This window comes from Strix uralensis, chromosome 1 (assembly GCF_047716275.1).
Source record: "Strix uralensis isolate ZFMK-TIS-50842 chromosome 1, bStrUra1, whole genome shotgun sequence".
In the NCBI taxonomy this organism is placed as follows: domain Eukaryota; kingdom Metazoa; phylum Chordata; class Aves; order Strigiformes; family Strigidae; genus Strix; species Strix uralensis.
In genome coordinates, this window is record NC_133972.1 from 35584805 (window position 1) to 35609697 (window position 24893).

The 24893-nt window shown below is 41.5% G+C and overlaps 1 protein-coding gene across 2 annotated transcripts in view; it reads right to left on the bottom strand.

Annotated features, from left to right (window-relative positions):
* PALS2 (protein associated with LIN7 2, MAGUK p55 family member) overlaps positions 1–8891 on the bottom strand; it is a 64403-nt gene extending 55512 nt beyond the window's left edge. For both annotated transcript variants that reach the window (XM_074862609.1, XM_074862619.1), the window contains exon 1: positions 8722–8891. The gene's annotated coding sequence lies outside the window, so the exon portion shown is untranslated. The remainder of the gene's footprint in view (positions 1–8721) is intronic.
* Between the last annotated feature and the right edge of the window lie 16002 nt (positions 8892–24893).

The following is a 24893-nucleotide window of genomic DNA, read 5'->3' on the forward strand; positions in this document are numbered from 1 at the left end:
AGAGAGATTACCTTCTGGAAGCACAGTAATTATATTTGTAAAGTAAAATCACTTATGCCCGGGGTGTGGAGGCCCAGGGGATTTTTTTTTTTTTTTTTTGAAATGTGTAAAAGCTTCATAATGGCACGAATACTGGGAAAAAAATTTTGTGTACAAAAGTACACATTCTGTGTAATGGTCTTTTTCGGTGGTGGTAAACAGGTATGTGTAACTGGTAAGACTGACTGCAGAACACCAGATGTCAGGCATGAATGGACATATAGTTCCATTCTTCCATATAGTGCCCATACATTCTAAATTAAGTAGCAGAGTGTTTTGGAAATTCTTGCAAAAGCACTTCTTGCCAAATTTGTAACTAGACTAATCCTTACAACTCTAAAGAAAAAATTCCTACTGGTTTCACTGAAAGTTTCTCTATATAGGCTTTTGTCAGTACCTTACAAATGACATTACTTTAAAAAAATAAACCACTATATTCTTATGAGCTCTAACTTACTTAATAGTCTACACAAAGTGTTTTAATTTGACATCTCCAGTTAATAGCAAGACCCAACAGCACCATTCTGACATTCTCAGTGCGATACAAAATTGTCTCAAAAATAGTTCTGGTGGCTTTATGGAGAAATAAGATGTGTAGTCAAACAAGGCCTAACCTTATGTCTTGTCTACAAAAAAAGAACTTTACTAGGAGCCAAAAGCTCAAGTTCTCAACAGTTAAAAAGAAACCAAGTGAAACAATACCAGTAACTTGGAATCAGGTATGAAGCACTCACTTCATTTAGAAATTTCAAATGACTTACGACAACACATCTTGAGACCTTCCACTTTATTAGGAGTCCAGCTGCTGAACAGTCCGCCCTTCTCTTTTCCATTTTCTGTTCATTAGTACCAATGAAATACTTCCTTCTGAAGACCCCTGTTCAACAGTCTTACCGTTGCTGCTTACAGCTTTCCTGAACTGTAATAGGATGGAATCTGACCTAAGACTGAGAACTGTATGGTAAACCTGGTAAGAACTACACATTTCATTCTGCTGCTGTTTAGTTAGTCTGTGCTGTTTGCAGAGCTATTTGCCAAGATTTGGCAGTTAAATGCATACACTTTAATTCATAGCTAATAAATTCCATTCAACAGTAAACCTGCATGCTTCCTGGCAATAGCACAAAAAGTCTCAGCAAACAGACTGCAGCGACTTCCCCAAGCAATAGACTACACTGGATAGGAAATTCACTTTTTAATCCGATTACTAGACCAAGATTTCTAAATGTATCAAGTTTTGACTACAGTAGATTCTTTTATTTTTTAATGTATTTAGCTACATACTTGTTAAATAGCACCGGGTTATGTATCACTGTGCACAGCTAAGCAAGCAGGCACCCATACGAAAATAGTTGGCTCCGGTCACTCGGCAGAGGCTAAGATGCCACCGTGTGACCACTAGAGGGAGCGTTCGGGCTACATTTCTATTGAGAGACAGGAGGGGCTCTGCTTCACGCCTTCAGACTCGACACTCGGAACTTCGAAATAATGACGTAAAAAACACCCTTCTGCACCTTTTAACAACACCCGAAGCCTCCTACCCTTCTCACCAGTGCACACATCCAGTTACTCTCCCATCCCAATAGCGCGATTTCTAACAAAGTCTTGATCCTTAAGATCTACATCTTGGGAGCTGCGGGGGGGGGGGGGGGGGGGGGGGGGGGCGGGGACGGGACACATGACACACACAGACGAATGAATGGAATTTCTTCTACCTAATTACGTGTCAAACTTAAGAGACAATTCAACTGCCAGTTCTTCACTGCTCTCCCACCCCTTTCCTAACGTTTCTTCCAGTGTATTTATTGCCTGTCCTCAAAACTCCCTGAACATTTCTCCCTTCTAGCAATGGGAACATGAAATGGATGTGATCTCTGCAGGCAGCAGCAGCAGCAGGATGAGGGTGCTCAACCACCAGAGTGACTCTAGCACAGTCATTACATCTATGTGACCAGCTAATGTTACACAAGTGCTGTTTAAAACCCAGTAACACTGGTTGCCAGTTCATCTTGCTTCCCAAAGAACAGTGACTCAAAAGTAGTGTGTCCATTTTATCACTCTTGAGCCGAGACACTTATGAGATCATCACAGAGCTAATGATGGACAACTCCTCACACAACAGGTTCATGCCAAGGTTAAATTTTATCTGTGCAGCAAGTGGGCCACCCTGGAGAAAGCTATGAAAGAATGAAACACAAATCACAGAGCCAGCCCAAGTATCACCAGTGTTTCACTTCATAAGTAAGTTTCACTTGAACATTGCTTTAAATATCACACTGAGCAAAGAGTTTGTCCTCAGAGGGAAGATCACATATGACAAATGCCAATTACATCAAGTAACATGCTTCTGGAAGTTGCTCAAATACTACACAGATTAAATCTATATAAAAGAGCTTCACTGATCAGAACTGACTGAATCAAGCACTGCTCATCCCATCTTGCTGTTGCTTACCAAACCTAGTGTAAGCAGCAAAACTGTACCAGTAGATCTGGGAAGAGCGACTGAGTACCTGTATGATTTGCATTCAGATGATTGCCTTACAGTCACACGCTCTATAAACATTAAGTTTCACTTAACAATTTCACCCTGCCTGCATGTTCTTTACCAATGAATGCATAAAGTGAACTTCCAATTGTTAATGACACCTCATCCTCCTGTACTTCTAGTGACCTGAAAAATGCAAGTATCATTCAAGCAATTTCTGTCCAGCAACACTGTGCTTTGCTACAGCACAATAGTTCACAATACAGTGAAAGCCATAATTGCTTGGGATGGCGAAATAAACTTTTTGCTCATTTCATTCACTAGACTGCAGTTTGCCTTCCCAGTTTCAGAACTTCTGCTGGATAAGCAGTTTCATCTTGCCAAAAAGACCTCTGTAAACTTCAACAGTGGATCAGGAAAGACATGGAGTGGAATTTTAATAAGAAGATACGTAAAGGCTGACTTACCAATTGGCCCACTGACTTGTTAAAAAAATAAATCAAAGTCACATAAAAAGTTTTTGAGATGTTTTACATACAAAACCTCTCACATGATAGCTGTGTGCATATCTCTTCTGAACATAACATTAATAACTGACGAATGAACATGGAATCAAAATTTTTTAAAGTATCAAGGAATGTAATAACACAGAGTGGCTGATACATTTTTCTTTCATTTCCCTACAGATTTACTTGAGTGCTTCCCTACATTGTGTTATTAGTCTTAAGAAAAAGCTTTACCCTATCTTTAAACCCTCAGTCTATTTACTCTATTTACCCTCAAACTGCTCTCCTCCATTGTGTTTAGATACTTAAAATGGTATCACTTAAACTTTTCATTAATGCACATTTGACCAGTTGGTGGAGATCAGACTTCAATTAGAAAACTAAAACTAAACTATTTGAGTAGCTACTCTTACTACAGAAATAATATTTGAATGCCAACAGTATCTCATCAAAAGAGCCTTAAATGAATTAAAATATAAATTTAAGCTATTTTTCTTACCTCCTAATTTTCATTATTTCAACAGTATCTTGACAAAATATTTGGAATCAAAAAGTAAAGGCTTAAGCTTATGTGAAATCAACAGTTTTGTCTCCACCTACTGGAAAAGTGAATTTAACTGAAACAGTAATTTGATCCTTTGAGATTTGGGTAAGCAAAAGCTCCAAAAGCAGTGGTTTTGTGTATGATGAAAAGAATTAATTGGTTTCCTTCCCCCCAAGAAAAGTTTGCAGAAACCACTGACGTTCCCTGCAGTCAGCATGGATTTCACAAGGTTCCTACTCTCAAAACAGTTGCTTGTCAGAATGCAAAACTAGTTGATACTCTTAAAATAACATATCCAAGTAATTTCTTAAATAACATTTGTTGCCACCGAATCTGAAATGTCATCTAATTTCAATATCTTGCTAATTTCCACCATGCTTTCATGAGACCTGGGCACTAACATTACAACATTAGACGTGTAAAACCCACAGAATGGTTGCTAATATGAAGCATTCTCAATATGTAACACCTTATCTTTTAAGCCAGAGACCCTGAAAATAAACATGAGGTAAAAGTAGAGAACTTCCCATTTTCAATTTTTTATTATTTAATACAGGTTGTGAAATTGCTTACCATCATCTTAAAGACTCCAATTAACCCAAAATAGGAATGTAAATGTTTCGATATGGAAAAACACCTCTTCTAACTGCTCTTTTTTCTGTCTCCATTACTCTTGTAAGAATGACATCAGCTGTAACTAAACAATTCAGGCTTGCTTTATTCTGAAAAAAGCAATTTTTAAGCCACAGCATAGCACATTAACATCACGATGCTTTGTTTATCCCACTGCAAATGACAACAGTTTTGCTGTAGTATAACCTGAGATCCAGCTGCAGGTGGTTATAATGACCATGGAATCAGATAATACCTTAACTTAAAAATGATCTTAACTCCTCACCCCAAAACTTGAACCTTTATTCTGACATTTTGTTGAACTCAGATTAGGAAGAATTTAGTCACAACCATACTGAGCTAGCCACTAACACCTACTGGTCCAGCTACGTGGCACTGCCTTCTAACCAGCACACATTTAAATAAATTCTTAGATCAGTTTTAATCTCTGAAACAATCATCATCTACTATTCTTCCTGTGATAAAAAACCTGACACCTTCCTGTCAATGAAAACAAACCATTACATTCCTCTAATAGTATCTGTGATCAGCACGTCCATATTTCAGCCTGCCTCTCACATGTCAGCCTGAACTAAACTCACTTTTCCCCAGGACCCTTCATGAGCTGCTTCTATCGTGGAGGGCAGTAAAACCGCTTTTGCTCTCACAGACTCCCTCTTATTCCACTTCATATTTCCACTCAAATAACTCCCATAGTGTCTGTGCCACTCCAGTTGCAAAATGTTTCTAAAAAGTCATTTTTTTTACCACATGTGGAAGGCCAAATCCATTCGTCTCAGTACTGAAGTTACAGAACATATACTGTGCACGTCCTACTGGTACAGTTGCTTGTTTGGCTTGTTAAGAAGAGCTAAGAAGAGTTTCTCCCTACACCTCAACTCCTCTGTTGGCTCTCTTTTCCTCAGAAAAACAAACATGAATATCTCATTCAAGGCCAGCTCAGAAAAAACCCCAACAAACAAACAAACCAAAACCAAGAGAGAGAGAAAGAATAAGCAGCAAAAAGCAAATTCAGGTGTCTGTAGTGTTGAGAACCCATCTGTCCATCCTGTGGTACTCCTCCTGCAGCAAATACTTTTTTCTCATCTAGTAGCGCGATTGCTACTTCAGTCAATTCCCTCAAACCAGGATGAGTCAATTTTTATCCATTTTTACCTTAAACACAGAACACAACAGGGCATTTTATTTAAACTTGTATGAGTTGTTCATCCTTTCAAATCTTAGGACAGTATAATTCATTCCACATCTGGATGGAGACTGCAACACCTGAAGTACTACTACAAACATTATCACAATCCCAAGTGCATACCTGTCTCTTCAGTAAAAAGAAATTCCTCACTCTTTTCTAGAGCATAAAAAAAGAGTCACTGATCTACAGACCAGAGTCCTGCACAGATGGTCAAAGGGCATTCACAAGAGCCTGGGACAGTCACATCAAGTCAGAACTTTAAATCACTTATAACTATAGCAGAAAGCATGGTTTTAAAGGAAGACACTAAACTTTTATAAAACTGCATTCAAACTGTAAGTAATTTCTACAAATAAAGATATTTAGAAAAACAGAATGATTAAGGGACCAAGTCACTATACGAAGAGACTCACACTAAAGACTCTTTTGTCTGTCATTATGGTACTATAAAGTCTTCCCCAGTTCACTGACCTTTGTTTCTGCATGTAGAAATACCCAACAAAAGGACTTCATATCAAGCTCCTACTTGATTCTGACTGAGCTTGATTCTGACTGAAGAAGCTGAGTGTTTAATGACAATGTTCAGATCACATCCTTAACAGCTCAAGATAAAGCCTGCCAAATTATTTGGTAGATTACTTGGTTTTCCTGCTTTTACTGTGGTTAAACATCAACTAAAAATGCCAGAAGTAGTAAGTTTTATTGCCTAGATTTCTGTTCCTTTCTACCTCCCTGAGGTTTGCATACACAGTAATTCAGAGAAAAAAAGATCAGATTAAAATCTTATACTTTAAATAAGAAACATCCTAAAAGTCAGGGCTCTTGCAGACGTTCACCCTCTCTATTAGCCTTCATTAAGAGTCCTTCATATTAGCCAGGCATGTTTTCACTACTTTATTTTTAAAATCCCCAAAACGTATGTGATTAAGCCATGATTTAATAGCTTCCATTATTTGTTTAAAGAAAAAAAAAAAAGCAACAAGAGGTAGTTCAAGAAAGGTCCGATTGCACATATGTTGCAGCAGCTTTTCAAACATTTTAGAGACTTTTAGTATGCACGGTTAGCCCACTAATATAGCACTAGAACACACACCATTCCACATAGCTGGTACAGTGTATTTGTCAATAATTTCCATATTAAGTAGTTCTTGACAAGATAGGCTGAAACAGCAGTGATCTGTAGGATCTGAAACAAATGCAAGCACTCAAAATTCAAAGCTGAATATACACACTTTTGGTAAAATGCTGAAGGTTCCACAAAAACACTCCCACAAAACGCAATGACGATAAGAGTAGTAAAATGTCTCATCAAGAAAAGATGAGGAAATAAAAAACTAACAATGGTACAAGCATTATGACACCGTACCTCAGTATTGCAGATTTTTCACAGCAATATGGATCTCAGGTAATCTATATAGGCGATACTTTGAGAACAAAATAAGGAGAACCAGATCATCAATTCCAAACATTTCAAGGAAGGGAAGAGGAAATTAAAGATTTCTCTGAAGAGACCTTTAAAAATCACATTAAAATGAGCTCAAACTAGACTCCAATTTTCAGCACTTTATTTAAATGAGAATTTTCTCTATGGCATTTTCAAGAATTTTGTGAGATGTTGCATGGTCCAGTCACATGTCAAAGTGTTAAAAGCCAACCACCTCAACAGAAATAAAAGGAAACATTATGATACTAGTGTCAACTCAACCAGTTTAACAGACACTATCTGTTCAGAAGCAGCATGCTAAGATTTGTTCAAAGCCTCCTCTAGTCCGACATCTATTTATAGCTGCCCAGCCTCTCTATAATTTCTCACTGCCCCTCCTCATCTCAAAGCCAAGTCAGGGAAGTTTAATGGATAAAATCCTGGGCCTTGTGCCGCAAGATGGTCAGAAGATCTGCAACTCTCCTCCAGCGATCCCATGTGCAGTAAGGCCAGGAGTTACGAGAAGGGAATGCTCTAACCTACACAGGAGCCAAATACACGGGACAAACCTTATCTCTCCTCTTTAGGAACAAACTCATTTTTCCTCTGCCAGCACGTTGACAGTAATGAACCACATAAGCATCAGAGCCTAAGCAAAAGATACCTGCCTCCTTCCTCCTCACCACAGAGCAATAGCCTAAAGCCAACTGCCTTGAAAGCCAAGACTGAAGCTATTCGAGTCAGCTTTGACCCCTGGGCAGCAGCAATGTCATCAATGCACCTTCCCACTTACATTATAACGCAACTACTGCACGTTGTGCATTCCTCAAAGAAACTAGGAGGCTGTTGGCTTTTTTTCAGTGCAGTTTGTGGTTAACACGCGATATCCACCACCCAGCCATGCATGTGCATGTCTTTATAAAGCACGGATCCAGATACGCTCTCTGTCACCAGCATCTTCACCAGCAGCTGTAACATCGCAGAAAGGGCGCAGATATTTTCCTGCATACGGAGCACAACGCCACAGGCTGAACTCTGCCACAAGCTTTGCACATCCTTGGTGCCTCTCCTATCACCCACACCCACTTGCCCGTAGTACTCGTACAGAGACCGAGGAGATAACAGCACTACTAGAAACTCCTGCCCACCCGATTACAACCACATTTTCTCCCCTTTCCCCAGTCAGAGGCAGACGGAAGGGGAGGGATGACTTCCTCGGGAGGAAAATAAGCAGGGAAAGGCCGGGGCAGAGATCAAGAGAGGAGGAATCACCCCAAAGGGAGCGCAGATAATCCCCGAGAGGCGAGGCTGCGGAGGGGCATAACCGGGGAGGGAGGGGCAGAGACAGCGAACTGGGGGGATAATCCGGCAGAGAAGGGGGGAGATAATCCCCTCAGAAGAGGGGGGAGGCGGAGGATCCCGCAGAGGGAGGGGCGGGAAATCTGATAATCTCCAGGAGGAGAGAAAATACCGGGAAGGGGGTGGGGGAAGGAGGGTGGGCGGGTAGATAATCCGGAGTGGCAGATGAAGAGCGAGTCTCCCGGGGACGCATCCGGAGGCGGGAGGAGGAGGGTTAATCCTCGCTCTGGGGGCAAAAATCCCTTTTCCCCGACTCCGGTGCTGCCATGTTCGCTCCCCTGCAGGCCCGCCCGGCACCGGTACCTGCGGGTGGGCGGCTCTTCCCCCCTCACGCCACAGGCAGACGGGGCGCCTCAGCTCCAGCGGCCGGGGCAGCGCGCCCCGCTCCGGCCCCCGGGGCAGCGGGCTCGGCTGGGATGGCTGCGGGACCCCGCCTACCCACCACCATTTCCCCGCCGGCCAGAAGGGAGGAAGAAGCGGGCGGGCAAGCCCTCTCCCCCGCCCCCCGCACACGCGACCCTCCTCGCCGGTACCGCAACTCACCGGCTGGCACCGGCTCCCGCTCCCCGTCCCCTCCTCAGCGGGCGCCGCTCAGCCCCATCTACGAACTCGGCCGCGCGGGCTGGCGGTTGAGCGGAGGGAGAGCGCGACCCGGAGGTGCCGCCGCCGCGTCCCCCGCCGGCTCCGCAGCCGCCGCCGTCCCTGCCGCTCTGCGCCCGCCTCGGCGCGCGCCGCCGGCGTGGCGGCAGCACGCGCTCGCGCTCCTCCTCCCCCGGCCCCCCCCCCCCGCCCAACCAAGCCTCCCCGGCGCGCGCGCGCCCGCGCGCTGCCTCCACGGCGGTGGCGCGCGAGCACCTCCCTCCGCCTCCCGGAGCAAACGGCTGGGCGCCTGAGGGGGCGCGCGCGCCGCCGCCTCGCCCCCCCCTGCCCGTCGTCCTGCCTGCCTGCCTGCCCGCCTGTCCGGCGGCGGGCCCCGCCCCCGTGCGTGTGTGTGTGTGTGTGTGTGAGGCTGCGAGTGTGAGAGACTGTCTGTGAGGGAACAAGGGCGTATGTCTGTGGGAACGTGTGTGTGAGAGAGCACCTGTGTGTGTGCCTGCGCGTATGGGTGTGTCAGGGAGGGAGCTGGTGTGGGAGGGTGCCGTGTGGGTGTGCGTAACAGCGAGGGCGTGCGAGGGGGCGTGTGTGGTGGAGAGAGCGGGTGGGGGTGCGACCGCGTCCCCGCGGCGCGGAGCGGGCAGCACAGCCGCTCCCCAGCGGGATGGGGATTGGTGTTTGCCGGGGCAGGTCCGAGTCAGGAGGGCACACGCCAGCGTTCGCCTTGGCCGCGCCCGCTCAGACCCCGAGTGCGAGAAACGTTGGCAAAGGGTAAGACAGGTATTGCAAGGGGGAGGGGGCGGGAATTTCCCCTGGTACTAGTAACGTACAACACCACTGAGGTAGAAACAACACTGGAAAACTGATTTTCCTGCACTTCTGATCACTGTTTACTTTAAACATTTCGTTTGTTTTGAACAGTGATAATAGGTGAGCTTTCATTTTTTGATTCTGGTTGATTCTGTGGAGACTCTCACCTTTGGATACTCTCGGACTTACCGAAATTTGGGTTGCAAACATTGGTAGTCCTGCATGCACAATTCTCGCCAAAGCTGGATCGGATATCTAAGGGTGAAATTTGTCCCAGAATACAAAATATATCCAAAACAATACTTCATTCCTCAGCTTGTTTTCATTCACTTTTTCCTTCTCTCACCGATTTTCCAAAAATTTTTAAATCCAAGTCCACAGTCTGACTGTAACCTACTTAATTATGCTGGTTTAAGAATACATGATAGCCTGGGGTGACCTATGGTAACCCTTAATGATAAGCTGTCTGCAATTCGCACTGGCGTTTGCTTTGGGAACCACTGGGGAGAAGGGAAAGCCAGAACTATGTGGGTGTAGAGTTTGAGCAGAAAATCTACCAGGTATCTGTTCTTATTTTAACAGGTTAGACTGTGCTTTCCTACCAGATAACAAATAAGCTGACTTTTATGCAACCGAAGATATCAAAATAAGCAGCGTATACATGATGGGCATAATTAAAGAAATTGTGGAACAGCAGCCAGCAGGTGAAAAACCTTTCTCAGATTGACCAATAAAGATGCATCCAGTAAATAAGATCTTGCTGTCCTCATCTTAGGAAACCAGCATGTAAAATTCCTTTAAGAATTATTTTTACTTGCTTTTCAAATTACAGTAGCTACCCTGTGCTGAGAGCTTCACAAGCACGTGGAATTATGCATCCCTGGGTCCAAAGAGCTTACAGCCCTCCTGCGATTTCTCAGTAAAAAACGCCAAATTGAACATATTTGTGGTAATTTGCTTCACAAGCAGTTATCTTTTCCTTATTAAACTGAAAGGAAACTTGACGTGTCATGAGGTATTCTAAGCTAAGTAATGACCTACCACCCTTCAGTGTTCGAACCCCTGCAGCTACAACGGAAAAACTGACAGGTGTAGAAAATCCTCACTCCCCGAAAAATAACTCCAGATCTTTCTCTTTCCTTTGCCCCTCGTTTATTTTTTGTGATGTTCTAATGGAAAACCTTTTGAACCAGAGCCACATAACTGTCATCTCGTCCTGTATTTCACAACTCAACATCTTGTTGACTTCTTCTCTTTCAGTCCCTGCATTTGAGGAGGCTTCTATTAAGGAGAAAGGGTTGTAGCAATTTATGCTGGCATCTTTCATGATATCCTGACTTCACCTTCATGGCCAATGAAAGAAAATCACTTCACTGCAAAACTTAAAGGTTCCTTATTACAGTTCAACTCAAAGCTTGAATCCAAACCTGTGAAACATGAGAGCCCATTTTTGGGTGTAACAGAAATATCTAAACACAAAGTACTTTGACTGCCCCACAGCCTTTTGAATGTCCTCCATTCTGGCCTCTGCAGCTGCTATTTGGCTATTAAAGCCCTTTAGGGAATGTGTCCCAAATGCTTACACACCATTTTTTGCCCACAACTTAATCCATTTGACCTGTTAGGGTCAAGGAAGAAACAGAGATGTATTGTTTTAGAGAAGAATTTAGAAATTGATGTTTACCCTCTGGCAGGAATTATCATACCCTTTTGGCTTTTTACTATTTACATTTACATGCTGCTCATAACAGAAATCCCCCGTCCAAGGATGGTCATTAGGACCCTGATGGTGCAGTTCAATCTGATAGTTTTGCATCATTCCTGCAGTGCAAAAGGACTGTAAATCTCTCTTATCCATTTAACGGGCAATTACTGCTCTTCAGCCAAGCCTCACCCTGTTCCCAGTTTAGGGCAGAGAAGATGGGGACCTGGCCAGGGCTGACTTATGCCCCAGCAATTTCTGGCTAGTGATCATGGTCAGCCAGGCATAAATTAGAATAGTGCCAAAGCCGAGTTGCTTTATGCCGGGGATTATCTCAGTCTCTTGTCTAGCCACAGGATTCAGGGAGCATAAAGACTGTATGGTAGGCCAGCCCCAGCCCTCATACTTTTGGGCTGATTGATTAGTATTCACTTGAACTGGAGTTTATGGCTCTACAGAGCTTTGAACTCTGCCTTTGATGATACAGATCTCACTCAAGCAAAGGGTTTCTTTCACTATGAAGTCTGATGCTCCTCTCTGTAGAACCGCAGAGACTAGGGTTGCTAATGTGATACTTCTCTGCTGGTGCTACAACTAACATGGTAGAGGTCTTTCTCCAGGGTCTTTTGGTTTTGTTAGGGCTCCTACCCTGATGTAGCGGGGTTAGAGGAGAAGACACTGCAGTGTTTGAAATGTGGGAAGGAGGGTGATGTGGTTTTCAGCCTCCTTACAGTTCTGGGTATACAAACGGAAAACAAAATCTATAATCACCACCAGCACTGCCACATTTGCTTATTACTGGGGGAATGATCTGGTGTCAACTATGCCAAATCTTTCTTTGTCTTATGCTCTGCAGAATTCTGGGTCTGAATTCTCTGTTCTGATGACTATTTTAATGACAAAACGAATGGATGTACCCACAGAAGAGCTGCTTCTTTGAGTTAACTCCCTTTTTTAGATTTAATTGTTGTGGGGAATTGATGTTGAGCACTTAGAGTGAAGGACTTTGAGACAGTACATTCTTTTAAATGAAGTTTTAAGATGATTGGTGGCATACCCTGCAAGTCCAGTGTTCTGTGTACTTTGGTTTACCAATGTCTAACTTGGATAATCACTTGTTATGATCAGTCTTCAAACAGCTGGAACTGTAGACTATTTCTTTATTTGATAACCCCTAAAATATGCTGTCCTCATCACTTGATAAATTACAGACAGTAAAGTATCAGCTTCTTTGCTGTGTTTGTCACCATTTGGGAATCTTATGACGATAACTTGTTTATGTATCCACTGGCATACCATCCAAGACCATCGTCATCAAAATAGTGAGATTTTTTTATGAAGTTCTTTGTGCCAAAGAAATAAGCTAGGGGGTTTTTTGGGGTATACAGTATGATTTCATGTCTGTACACAAAACGTCATTCGAAGTTTTCAGAAAGATCCAGCAAAGACAGCCAAATCTGTAAGAAATTGCATGATTTTCCAAATGATCCCAGAGGACCTCATTAAAAGATCACATGGATGATTATAAATATTGAAGGTAAAATAAAAACAGTTTTCTTTTGGGGGAGGGTGATCAAAACCATGATAATTAGGGAAATGTTGATTTACTAGGCAATATGAAAGAATGAAAGAGGACAGTACCTACAGAGTTAAAAGGCTATAGGTCTAATTCCTGTGCTATTTTCATCACTGAGGTCTGTTTGCATGTGGAATTCAACTCCACAGGAGGAGATAATCAAGACAAATAGTATGGCTTTATTTTTAAAAGGGGTGGATAATTTCATGGCAGCTTACAACATTGGTAACTGGGCAAGCTAAGATAATAAGGCTAATCAAATCTCATGCTTCACAGCACTAGTTCCCTGCGGGGTCAGGAAAAATCTTTCCACTATATACAACACTATACAATTAACAAGGTTATTATTGGGGAGCAGAGGTACAGCCTTCTAAAGCAACAAGCTTTTACCATTATCAGAGAACAGAGGCTGTACTTGACCAGATAGAGAAAAGAGCATTATTTTCTTATGCCACTTCTGCTCCTCTTCCCTGTCAGAGTTTTAGAATTACAATACTTGGGTTTGTTAAAAATAAAATATTTCTCCTGAACATGATTATTTAAGTGCATTGCTGTCCAAAATCCATCAAAAACTCTTTACACCTGTGACTGGTATCCCAGTTCAAAAATAGCTGTCACTGACTGAACACAGGAATGGTATTGATTGAGCTGTTGCAGGTTGCAAGTGCACATTGCCCTCTGGTTAGGTCAGTAATGTTACAGAATTTGCTTCTCAGTAGTGGTTTAGGCAGAGAGACATAGTCCCAAATGGTGATCAGCTCTTAGCTAGGACCTGAAACGACATGTGTTTGAAATATTTAGTTTTGGAAGTACTGTTCATTTTCTTTAATTGCCTGAACATATTGTTGTAGGTGTTCTGTGTGTATACTTGAATTTTATTTTCCATCAGTGTGTGCATCAGAGAAATAATATTAGCTGCAATTGAAAATATTTAGCTATTTTTTCTGCAAAATTTACGTTCTGTATGTGAATGTGATACTCTTTATGAGTTGGTGGGTTTTTTTTTTTCTTATGAGGCAGAGGAAGCACAATAGCAGAACAACATCCTTTGAAAACCTCTATTATGAAAAGAACTCCCTTTCTATGAGCTATACTTCAAACACAAATGGTGGGCATTTCCTTGACCCCTACCTCAAAGATATTTATTTTAAATGTATTAATTATTTTCAGGTGACCTTTTTCACCATTCACAACCTATGTGCATTCTCAACTCTCAGCCCACATGCTGTTCAGAGTGGGAAAAAAACCCAAAACACAACCTCACCTCCATCTTGAAATTTGGATTAAATGACAGGAAAATCTGAAAACATCAGAGGAACTTACATAAAGATTATTTCAATATTTCTTCATGGGTGCAAAAGTGCAAACCTTTCTTATATAAAGAATATTCTACCCCTTTCTTTTGCTAGACTGCATGGCCATGAGCTGTAGAAGGTTCAGCTAAATGCAGTTGCATTAAAAATAAAATTTTTGTTTACTCCTTGGGTCTCAGTAACAAGTTCAGTAAAGGATCTACTCTCTACAGTATCCTCCTGAACACAGAGTTTGGCACAAAATACCCATAGAGCTGAACAATGAAAATGTGGGTCTGTTACTGAATAGGGTAGGTGATTTAGTGACAACAGACAAAGCTATATTTTAGCTACTCAATGCCTTCTCTCCCTCGTTCTTCACCAATGAGGTCTCCCTTGCCTCTGTGCAAGGAGGAGAAGTACCAGCAGCAGATGAAAATCGTGACAGGAATTACTTGCGAGAACTCAGCTCATATGAGTCCATGGGACTAGATGGGCTGCATCTGAGAGCTGAGAGGGCTGGCTCATGTTCTTACAAGGCAGCTCTCTACCAGCTTTGAAAAGTCACAGAGATCAGAGGAGGTCCCTGACAACTGAATAAAGACAAATATTGTATCCATTTTCAGAAAAGGCCAACAGGATGATTTGGGAAACTACAGGAGGGACAACCTCACTTAGGTTCCTGGGAAAATCCTGGAGCAAGTCCTCTTGGAACACATTTCTAGGCGTATGAGGAAGGTGACTGGAAAAAGTCAGCATGGATTTACAAAGAGGAAATCACGCCTTACCAACCTGAATGCGTTTCTATGGTTAAATGAATGGATTTGTGGATGAGGGGGGAGACGTGGATGTCAAGACTTAAGCAAGGCTTAAAAAGCTTAACAGGCTACAACAAGGTTTTTGACACTGACTCTCACAATCTCCTTTTACCCAGGTTCACACATTTCAGTCTGGATGAGCGGACAACTGGATGGATTGGATGGTCAGGCCCAGAGGGCAGTGGTTAATGGACCATGCTCTACCCAGAGGCCAGTAGCAAGAATAACAAGTGGAGTACCACAGAGGTCTGTCCTGGAACCTGTCCTGTTTAATGTCCTTAACAATGACCATGAGGAAGTGACAGAGTCATCGCTGCTCAACAGATTTGCAGATGAGACCAGGTTGGGGGTATGGTTAACATGCTGGTGGGGGAGGGCTGCCATCCAGAAAGATCTTGACATGCTGGAGGAATGGGATGACAGAAACTTCATGAAATGCAGTGAAACTTCATGAAATGCAGCGACGACAAATGCCAAGTCCGGCACCAGAGATGGACTAACCGCTGCACTGATCCAGGCTGGGGGGAAATGTGTGTGCCTGGTTGGGCAGCAGCTGTTCTGAAAAGGCCCAGGGGGATGTTGGTAGACAGTGAGCTGAACATGAGCCAGGGGTGTCCTCTGGCAGCAAAGAAGATGGACAGCAACCCAGGCTCTATTAATATAGGAGGAAAGTCAGTATATTATTGCCCCCTGGTTACTTGGCACTGCCTCCAGTTCTGAGACTCCCTCTACAAGACACTGAATAAACTGAAGCAAGTTCAGCAGAGGGCCACCAAGATGGTTGGTGGCTGGAGCACTTGACCAGTGAGGAGAGGCTGAGGGAACTGGGCTTATTCAGTCTAGAGGAGAGATTGCTTTGAGGGGGACATAATAGCAGCTTTGCAGTGCCTATGAGGAGGTTATTGGGAAGATGGAGCCAGGCTCCTCAGTGGCACATGACTGAAGGATGAGAAACAAAAGATGTAGATGGAATCAAGAGAAATTCAGGCTTTAGATAAAGAAAACCTTTTTCATCATTAGGAAGCATTGGAAGCATTTGCAAAGAAAAGTTGTACAGTCTTCATCCTGGGAGGTTTTCAAGACTCAACTCGGTAAAGCCCTGAGCAGCATGGTGTACTCTCATAGCTGTCCTTCCTTGTACCATGAGGTTGGACTAGAGAGGTGTCTTCCTATCTGAATTACTCCATGATTCAATGACTCAATGAGTTCACAATTTGTATACAAAACATGGGGAAAAGAAATTATATCTGCAGGGAGAGAAGACAGTTCTGGCATATATGGTTTATCCAATGAAATGATAAATCTTAAATTGTACTGGGAGCATGAACCAGAATCCAAGCTACAACTGCCCAGCTGTGCTGTAATAAGTTGGCTGTCGTTCCATACTCCCCCTTGTTTGCTCTCCTTTTGGCCTCAGCAACTGTGCACTCCTGGCTGCACAGCTTTAGGAGGAAGGCTTGCATGTTTTGAAGTCTTTTTTGGCCACCAAAAAATTTCTTAGCTTTTTCCCTTTTCATAGCCTCTTTCCCAGAGAAGGACATCCCCAGAGTGAAAGAGAAGCCATGGCAAAATGCTGAAAATAATGCTTGCCAGATCTCTGGACAAGGTACTCATATCTGAAAATAATTTCTTGAAAGAAAATGCAGAATTTCCCCTATTTCACCATCTTGTCTTCAGTCCAGACACACAAAGATGAAATTCCAGAAAAATAAAATACAGACATTCTAATTTTCCCTAAGGTTTCCTTTACATTGTTAAATGATGTCATTTACGCCCACTTCAAAATTCTTTTACACTACATGATGGCTGTAGTTTAAACAAAAATCAAGTCCTGAGAAATCTTTGTCACATTCAATAAAATCAGAGTACCAATGCAGAGAATTTTAATTAAAAACTTCAAATAAACTCAAGGGAATCAAATCATTTGTGAACCTATGCATATCAGAAAAGGCATGGCTCAGCGGCCTACATGAGTAGACTCAGCTCATTTCCTAACAGTGTTCTCCACCTTACAAAAAGGGCTGCCAGAGAGACTTTGTATCCTCATACTTCAAGGCAAAATGAATAGTAGGCTAAGGTCAGGAAGAACCATCCCTTACAACAGGGAAGTGAGCAGTGTTAGCAGCTTTGGACTGCAAGGCCCTCTTCCCGAAGCTGCTCTTGTAGCTCTGGCTACAAAAGACAGCTCCTTCCCCAAAGTCTTTGGCTGCAAATCTTTTCAAGACAAAAATACATAGCTGTTCATGTCTCCAGCTCCGTGGGATGCCAGCCAAAAATTGTGTCTCCACACACTAGTGAAAATCTAGAAGATAATTGTTGTCAGTAACAAGCGTTGCTGCCTGTTCCCTGCTATGTGCCATGGCAAGTTCATTTAAAGAAACCCACAAGTCAGTCTGGCAAAGATGACAGCAGCATCAGAGGACACTTTTCTGTCTGAATGAGGAAATAAAGAAGAAATCACTAGTGAAGACAAAATATGAGGTAGTTTAAAAAGCTACATGGATTGGAAAGGGGAACAAAGGGGGAAAAATGCTGATTAGGTATTTTACTTTTTAAAAAGGACTCATTTTACTTACAACCACATTTAGGGATCAGATTCTTATTTTAGACAAATATGATATTATGGGAAGAGTAGTTAAGGAATTATTCCACAATATTGATCTTATATAACTTCTGGTTCCTTTTCCTCTTTAATTTTCAAATGCTTTTAAGACTGTAATACGTAATTTTAAGATTTGAGCCCATTTGTCCTAAAAGTATTTGAAAGAAATCCAATTATGGCCACTACAGCAAACCAGGCTTCAAAAAAAATTGACTGTAGGCACATGTAACACAATGTCTCCATTTAAAGTCTAATTACTTATACTGCATGCTCTAAACAGATCCAAAACTTTTTGTTCCTGCAGTTAATTTCTTTCACAAAATTGCTTATCATTTGAGAAAAGCTGGCTTGTAAGACTAATGGTATCCTTTTGTTCTGAGTTTTATGTCCAGTCAAAACAGCACTTTTGCTGTGGAATGCATTTTGGAAAGCCAGGGAAAATTTGGCCTCCTGAACCTCGTCGTGCAATTCCTCCTGGAGCAAGGGGATGGTTGCAATACAGATGTATGGAGCTGTACAATACAAATCTGTCTGTGGGACCTACACACAAAGCTCTCATTTCCTTTGCCTCAGACAAATTTCTGGCAGAGGAAGCAACTGAGAACAAAGCTGACTACACGTAGGGCAGCACCTGCCAAAGGGCAGGTAGTTACTTTATGTTTCTCACAGGACAAAGGCTGTTGGCAGGGCTGAATTTCTGGTTATTGGTTAAACTCTCTTGTGAAAGATTCTATTTTTGCACATTACCTAGGAAATGTGGCAGAATTTCCAACATCATCAGTCTTTGAGAACCTTCAGAGTATCACAGGTATCACATCCTGCCTTGAGACAGGGACAGGCACTGTTTGACTTTTCACGTCCTTTGCATTCCTAGTTTTCTATCATTTATAGAGAATAATTTATAAACCCAATGGAAATTATATTTATCTAGTCTTTTACATTGCACTGGATTATTAAAATATCATCTATGATCTTTTACACAAAGTAATTATTTTAAAGTAATATTTTAAAGAAGCTGTAATATATGAAGGAACTATCCTTTTTTACAGGATTTATCAACTGTATACCCTTTTCCTTACTGCTTTCAGACTTATTTAAGCTCCGTAAGGCAAGGATTGTCTTCATTCTGTGTCTGAACAGCCTAATCTGTTAAAACTCCACTTCTTGTTGGTCTCCAGGCACTCCTATGAATAAAACTACTAAAAATAGTAAATTATGTTTCTTAGTTTTGAGCAACATTACATACAGGGTCCTCTTTTTTGTTTTGACTTCAGATTTTAGCAGACCCTCTCCTAGGTGTTCTCATATATTTTTATGCCTTTCAAAAGCTGTGTACCCACCACAGGGCTTCCTTTCAACTTCTTAAAGATTTTACTAAAAATCAAATGCTGTGAAGTTTAGGACTTTTTTTAAAGCAAAATTTAGAAGCAGCAGTCTCTGAAATCCACAGCTGAGCTAGTTCTATCAGACAAGGGTAAAAATCCTTTTTCTTTTTTTTAACAGACTGCCAGTGACTTTTAATAGCACTTTCTTCCTACTGGGCTTTTCATTTCTCATTAAAGAAAAAAAAAACAAAACCCAAAATTAAATACGTCTTCAATCAAAATTGAAAGTTGGCAGCAGTAGTTTCCCAGGCATAAGATTACTCAAAGCAAAGCTAGATAATAGTGGTAACTACCTACAACCTAGTAGTGTTTTGGACTTCAGCCTAAGAGAGACCAAATTACTTTATAAACTCACACACATGTTATGCAGAGATACTATTTAGTCTACCAGTCGAATACTGGAATCTGGAGGGGGGAAGGGAGAAAGAAGACATGCCACTGATATTTAACAGTGCACAGCTGTTTCAGGAAAAAAAATTAAGACAAGAAGTAAAGAAAGTATTCAGCTGTAGGTTGGCTTTATAAAAGTGGTGCACAAAATTTGGCCAGGTCACAAGGCCATGTGATTTCTTCTAATCACAACCAGGGATCAGGTTTCTGAATTTATATCTTATGTAGATTCCTATCTGTGTCTGAAGAATGCAAGACACATCTCAAAGGCGGGGCAAAAGTGACTTATAGCAAGGCCAGGTGCAACCACTCTGTAGATGCAAAGGCGTATATAGCCACGTGATGCTTCCATATCATGCGATCTCAAAAGCACGGTGTACCCACTAGTACTATTTGTGGAGGCTGCAGTTGCACTGTTTCTGGTTATCTACACTGACTTTGTGGCTGTTTGAGCTGGGCACAACTGCTCTTGTCCCAATACAGGACAGAATACAGGACTGGATGCAGGCTCTGGGATGAGACTTTCAGTTCATTGCTGCTTCTGGGGGAGATGCATCCACTCTCAAATCACCGGTACCATTGCTCATGAGAGCTCATGTTTCCAGGTGTACCCTATGTCACTACTGGTAAGGCCAGTGGTTGAGGTTGTGTGGCAGCTAATAGGCTCGTTCCTCAAGCTGGAAATTAATTGGTATCCTCCAAATGCAAAGCAGTCAATGTCAAAATAAGGCTTAAAATGTCAAACACCAAATGCAGGTATCAGCTGTTAAAAAACTTGGAATAAGTGCCTAGAAGTTTGGATCCGAGGTTCCCATTCTTTCCCCAGTGGTGAAGGCTGACCTGTGCCACTTACAGCAAACACAGCCCGTCGCAGGGGATCTGTGTTCTTCACAGCAACAGTCTCAGGAGTAAGACCTACCTTAGAAAGAAAGGGGTGTTAAATCGTCAGAGGGGATATGGTATAAATTAGTCCTTCCAGGGTTAGAGAAGTGTTTCTGTGTCGAACCGAAAGCCAACATAGAGTTGGCAGCCTCTACTGGGGATCCATCCTGTTGCTGGGATGTGCAGCTGTCTGCTCTCTTCCACTCACAGAAACAGAAGGGAACATATGGTTTCGTATATCTACTGTGGCATGACCTTTTTCCTCTGCATAAGGGAAAAGGAGTGTTAAAAAATCCTACCTTTTTAGTGGTGTATTAATCACCAAGTGCAAATTTGCAATCATCTAAACTAAACACTTGAATTTGATTTTTATTTAACAGAAATCTTAGCCCAACAGATATGATTTGTGATTATCACTTACATTTCCAGTGTACTAGATTAAAATGACAGCTTTAAAAAATCATTAGAGTGCACTAGAAGCCCTCTCCTTTTATTACAATCTATTTTTCCCTAAATAGGAATATGAATTCATTGAAATATATTTTATTAAAATGTATGTTTATTGATAAATATTAGAGAGCCATGTTATTACAGGAATAGCACACAATAATTAATTGACCATTAGTACAGTTCTTGGATAGCTGAAGTTATGCAACCTTGAGCTTCTTGAAGCACATGAGGTGCATTTTAACAGACCATTAAAATATGGCATGTTGTGTCTTACTGCAATATATTATGCAATGAAACAAGCTGCATTTCACTGACAACATATTGACTGCTTTTAGCCTGAAAAATGGCTGAGAACACTGTGTTCCATACATGTTGGGAGAAACAGAAAATTGTGATGTTTCTCCCCAAGGACACAGAACTTTATGGAAAGATGAGTCATACTGGTAGGAATCTGTTGCCTAAACTAAGACATTTTCAACACTGCAGGCAGCCTGCATGGTGTCCAGCTGTCTCTCCAGAAGGTGCCAGCCTCTTCTAGATCCCTCTTCATCTTCACTGTCATTTCTGTGCAGATGTCTTACATATTTTATGTCATCTGAAGGACTTCAAATGCCTACCATTGCAACCTCCACCTCCCGTAAATAAACCTGCTAGACCAGTACATAAATACTTCAGCCATGAGCTATGGATAGATAGGCATACGGATAGACAGGTGGGTAGGTAAGCTCTCTGCAGCGCAGTTTTCCAGACTTTCCATGGAGCTTTGCTGTTGAGGCATTCTGGTTCTTCCAATGTGATAGGAAATAGGTAACAGAGCTGCTCTCAGTGCAGTTGTCTCAGCTGAGATAGCTGATGCATTCTTGCCAAGAGCTTTTACTGCTTCAAAGGTTAGTTCCTGCAAGGCCTTCTTCATGAGCTCTCTGGCTCTTCCTCAGAAGGGCATGAGCTAAAGAAAACTGCCAACTAACACCTCATGCAGCATGTCAAGTATTGGTGTCTTCTCTGTGGATATCTAACAAGGACAGGAGTTTCAACACGATACGTTGAGATTTCCTTTTCCTGTCACAATTCAGGCGGTGTTATCAGAGCTCAGAATGAGTTGCCACTACTGCTGCAGATACTGGAAACAAAGGGGAAGAAAGCTTTTAAACCAGAACAGATTAATTTATTAATGTTCTAAATTTACCTGCTACTCTAGTGGTCTCAGTACATTTTTTCTTCTTTTAGTGTATAAACTTTTACAGCACAGAGTTGTCTATATTTGTGCCTAGTACTTTATCAGATCTTAATAAACACATAATAATAAATGATCCCAAACTGGTATGCTGTGATAACTTACAAATAGGCAATGCTTTTTAGTTTTCTGGTGCATTAAAAAAGGATTACATTAGTCACTCAAAAATAGAGCGAAGTAAATAAGTTATGACAGTATAAAGAAATGTTGGAAAAAATGGAACCAAGTTAGTAAAAGAGCTTCTCTGTTTATTCAGAACAGAGTTTGATGTGCTAACTGTTAAACATTAACATATTATCTTGATGGATTTTGTACCTACATGCTTTAACATCACAGATGAAAAAGCTTTAAAAATAGTGCATTGTAATATGTCCTTCATTTATTGAAAATATATGGGCAAAATAGATTGTATTTTTCATCCTCCTCACATTCTTGACATTGTTCTTACAGTGGAAATCACAAATTCTGTTTTAAAGCTGAAAAATAATTGCAGTTGTCATTAAATGTGGGTGTTTACAGATGTTATTAATTGAGAAAATAGTACACTGTTCTCAACAAGAGAATGCTTCATTTATACTCTTGAGAGCTGAAAGCTACCCCAGAAGGAGAGAAGAGCATTTAGCAGCTTTTGACACTTGAACATGGCACATGAAGAACATTATCTCTCTCTTACCTTTTTTATTAATAACCTGAAATAGTTTTTACTGTGTTTCAAATTTCTTCTGTCAAATTTTAGCAATAACTTTGGCAGCCAAAACAAGGATCTAATCCTTCTGAATTTTTAATAACTCTTACAAAATGTTGAAACCGGGCAATGTCCAAGGTATGGAATGAACAGCACCCAAAAGCTTCTACATCTTGTGTTCCCCTTCTAGTTCTGCTAGTGGCCTAACCACACGAGCTTTCATCAATTTCAGTCGCAGATTCAAACTCCATTCATCTCTTGGGATTGGGAAATTAATTTCCAGCAGAAATATTTTATGCAAGATACATCTGTTCCTTTAAAAAAATTAATTCTTTCCTATTTAAAAAATATTTTACTTTAGATTTTTTTGTTTGAACTGTTTGTATCAATGGAAATAAGAATCAGCACTTTTAAGTTATGATAGGAAATTGAATGCAGGATTGGCCTGTAATTATCTTGCTCGTTCCAAAATAATCTGAGTCTTAATAACATACAATTGACTCTTCTCTTTCAGGAATCAAAATACAGGCTATAAGACAGATGTTCCATTAAAGCAAGTATGTGTGTAGATTTTGACAGGTAATAGAGAATGGGAAAAGTACAGAACGAGCAATGTCTATATTTCATTTTTAAATTAGACTCTGAATTTTCTCAAAATATATTTATTGGTTTAATAGGAAAATATAGAACACCTCTTGTAGTCAAAACATTATCTTTTTAATTCCCTAGTGTGGGATCCTAAACTAGCACATTTGAGTAGTAATAGTCTTTATCCTCTATACATTTCAACAGCACCCAATAGCGTTTCTATGATGAACACTTATACCAAAATGTCCCTTACAGTTTTTTCTAATATGTGTTTTTTACTGTATCTTACTACTTTTTGAAAGACAAATATAAAAGCAAAAAGTGGCCTATGTAAAAATAATCAAATTAGTAAAAAACCAATACTGCATGCCAAGATATATAGCTCGTATCTGCACTGCTTCACACTGCAAAACCACTTTCTGGCATTATGGTGTCTTATAAATATGTGTTTGACAGCTCAGTAGCAAGGTATATTCCTACTTTGGATGAAACATTGCAATTCTGTAGGATGTTAGTTCATTGTGAGTTTGTCCAGTTGGCAAGTTAATTAATGTCAATCAATGAGAAGGGTTATAAATATTCTCGTACACCACACTCTTCCTTTTGCTTCTTCAGCCCTACTATGTATGATGGTTTTGACCTGGGCATGATCATTAGATTGGGTTGAATTGTGTATTGCTTAATTTGATCATTTTAACAGCCCTTGCTTAACATAGCGGCTTGTTACTGAAGGGCATCTCAAAGCATAGTCCTTTGTGGCTCAGCAGGGGCTTGCAGGCAGATGATGACTGCTTTTGTGCTGGAAAATGCTTGAAAAATCACAGAACAAAATGCCTAAACTAAGATTCCACCTTAGTCATGTCATATTTCTTACAGGATTCTTTGTCAATGTTTCCCAAACTGGGGGTCTGATGGACCTTGTCAGGAAATGGCTCTACTAGGTTTCCAAAATACTGGAAAAAATGTGTTTGCACCAAATCAGAGTGTTCTTCTCAGACAAGATGGCAGCAGCTCAGTGCTTGTAGGGCTGGACAGGGAGGAGCACTGCAATTCTGTTTGTGCAGCAGCACTGCAAACGTCTTTTATTTGCATTCAACAGTTTGCAGGTCCCTGGTCCATATGAACATCTGCAGACGACATGTATAGCAGCACTCATTCTGTGCCCCCAAGGGACTAGGTACCAGCTGAAAGCTCTAGAACTGCACCCCTGAGCTCAGCCAAGCTTGGGCTTAAACTCAGCTTGGCTGAAAGTGGCCATGTAAGTCTTCCTATGACCTGTCTGAGAACTTAGATCAACAGCAGTTTTCAGTGAGTTTTTCCAGCTGGGCTCTTTCAAATGAGACATTCCTCTCAACAAGTTGGTTTCTTCCTGGTGCCTCTCTCTTATTTTAATGTAAAATACTAAGTGCTGCTTATGTCCCTGTAAAGCAGCTAGAGACACCTGGGCAAGGTATGTAAGCATGTGGCATGAAAGACTTGTGCATGGCCAGACCATTTCCTATCAGCCAGTCCCAGGTGCCTGCGTGCTTTCTGTTCACTGCAGCAAATCCTTTCTGAGCAAGCCCTCTGCCCCTGCATTGAGTTTAGGAGCTCAGGCACTTACCACAGAGTACGGCCTCCCACTCTCTGGGCCAAGTCTGGGAAAGACAGGGATTTCAATGCCTCAATTTAATTACCCACATTATTTATTGGCTCCCACATCTTTCC